The sequence below is a fragment of the Suricata suricatta genome, unplaced genomic scaffold (genome assembly GCF_006229205.1).
Source record: "Suricata suricatta isolate VVHF042 unplaced genomic scaffold, meerkat_22Aug2017_6uvM2_HiC HiC_scaffold_711, whole genome shotgun sequence".
Classification (NCBI taxonomy): Eukaryota; Metazoa; Chordata; class Mammalia; order Carnivora; family Herpestidae; genus Suricata; species Suricata suricatta.
The window spans coordinates 1-2,319 of record NW_021914346.1 but is presented as its reverse complement, the minus strand read 5'-3'; the positions used below and the strand labels follow the sequence as shown (position 1 = coordinate 2,319).

Here is a 2,319-nt window from a genome sequence, read left to right as displayed (position 1 = left end):
GTCACCTGGAAATACTTCAGAGCAGGACCGGACTGAGGAAAACTCCACCATTCCCGTGTGAGGCGCACATTCCCAGGACTAGAAAACCTTTTTTAAAAACCTCATTAACTTGCTCCTTGCCCAAATCACTGCTAAAAATGTGCCATTGGAGCTTCTGGCCAAAAGTGCCTATTTTTCTGTGAGTTTTGGTCTCCTGAGATGGGCGGTGGGGGGGGCACTGAGCAGAGCCACTGCTTCTGATGAGGTAAAAAGGGGGGGGAGGGCAGGAAGGCGAAGGCCACGGATATGTTCAAACATTCACAGTATCAGAGAGATCTGAAACAACTTCTTACGTCTTTGATCTAAAGAAGCTCCAAAAGGAAGAATGGGAGGAAAGAAGGAAAAACAATACTACATTCTTGGCAGAGATGTCGGCCTCACCAACACCGCCCGCAGCAAAGGGACAGGGATGTCTTCCCAGAGCCCGTGGGTCAGGACGGCTGCCCGGCCTCACATGGTAAAGCCACATCATTGGCTCTGAGAAAGGGCTGGCCAATGAAGTTTCTGCTGACATCCAAGGGTGTAAGACTAGGGGAGGAGCAAGGGTGCCCCATTAAGCTGGCTTTGGCCCCCAACACAGCTGACAGCCTTCGGAGGATTTCCCCACGGATTCTGTGGACCTGTCAGCATCTGGGTTGGAAATACACGGGGAGAGGCTAGGGTGAAGGGGTTACAAACCACCCCATAAAAAACCAAAAAAGCTCTTTAAAAACAGTCCGTAGAGTGAAAAGTCGAACAATTCCTGGTATCACAATATAGAAAAAGGTATTAAAAGAACCAGTGATGTCTAGAAGACTCTCTTGGTACAAACTCCAAATAGAAAACGAAATTTCCTGGTGGCTTCGAGTAATGTTGAAAGCCTGATGTCTCACTATTGCAGATACGCTTCTTTGTCATTTTGCTGGTTTTCTCTCGAGGGGGAGGCAGGCCGGGAGTTGGGGAAGGATAGTTCCTGGAGGAGAGAAAGCACACTTTTTAAATCCCTCAAAGGAAAGCAGCCGCCCAGCCCCACTGCCGAGTTCTGTGGCCTCAGGGGACAAGCAGGGCTTGAGCGGCTCCACGGCGCCCAGTCCCACCTGGCGATCGTGGCTTCGTCGAGTAATATGTAAACTACTTTTAGGCATAAGTGTATCTGGATCCCTGGCTCTCTGAAAGCAGCCACATTGCTTCCAAGGCTCTAGTCTGGCCTCAGCTTCCGCCGTCTCTCGCCCGGCCTCCGGGCCCCCAAGCCCGCATTTCCGGGCAGCCAGGTCCTGGCTTTTCTCAATTTTTGTTCTCTGGCCCTCCGAGATTTAGACTCGGATCACTGCGACAGCAGAGAGCAGGCTGCAGACAGAAGGGAGAGGGAAGGCTAAGTGAAGAAGCAGGAGGAAGCAGGAAGATTCCGGAAGTGGGTGGGGGGTTCCCTCCAGGCCTAGGTATGTCCTCTGGCCCGTCCGGCTGGCGCTGATAAAGGCGGGAGGACCCGAGGAGGCCTAGCGCCTCTCACCGGAGCCAAATACTTAGTAACTTCTCTGTCTCCCTCATCAGCCTCTCCTTTGCCTTTGCTTTATTAAGTCCCAGTGTGGACACCTCTTGGGGGTGTTCCTGCTCAGTGGTCCCTGAGGCGGGGGCACTGGGCCCCTCCCACCCCACCAAGAACAGCCCATACCTGAGCTCATTCCTCAGAGATTTCGGTCTCCTGATGGACGACCACCTTGGTCACTGACATGTCTGGGTGCTGCTCCTTTGCCTCCTTGATGGCCTGCACGAGGACCTGAGAAGGACAGAAACAATGCCCGTCAGACAGAAGGCAGCCTGACTGGTGAGGCGAGGCGGAGTCCCACGGCACCGTTCCTCTGGCAGATCCAGTCTTTCCGTCTGTGGTCCGGGGCAGCGTTTAGGCCGGGCCCCGTTGATGAGAGCTCACCTGCCCTCGCCCGCATCGGGAGGCTCTGGGGCTGGAAACACGGAGACAGGGAAGGCTGGAGCTGTCTTCAAGGAAGCATAAAGGGTGTGTGGGGGTGACAGCTGCACCTGCTGGGTGGGTCTGGGAGGATTCACTCAAGAAGGGAGTGAAAAATCTGTATTCACTATGGGGTAGCCAGGAAGTTCAGCACATAAGAGGAAAATAAAGAAGCATGCTACAGAAAGGAAGGGGTATCTTCGCTAATGAAGAGGGAAGAAAGTAAGGACGAGTGGGAGGGCCTGTTACACGCCATGCACTGGCCTACGCAATTTTTATTTTTATTACATACTTAGCCCTCAGGATGACTCAATGAATTAGGATAGCATCATTGT

The 2,319-nt window shown here is 53.1% G+C and overlaps 1 long non-coding RNA gene across 1 annotated transcript; it reads right to left on the bottom strand.

The window, feature by feature from the left end:
* Positions 1–296: 296 nt before the first annotated feature.
* Positions 297–1,828, bottom strand: LOC115285305. The gene is made up of 2 exons (XR_003905477.1): positions 1,691–1,828; positions 297–991 (listed from the first exon to the last, which is right to left on the bottom strand). It is a non-coding gene; the product is annotated as an uncharacterized LOC115285305 (long non-coding RNA).
* Between the last annotated feature and the right edge of the window lie 491 nt (positions 1,829–2,319).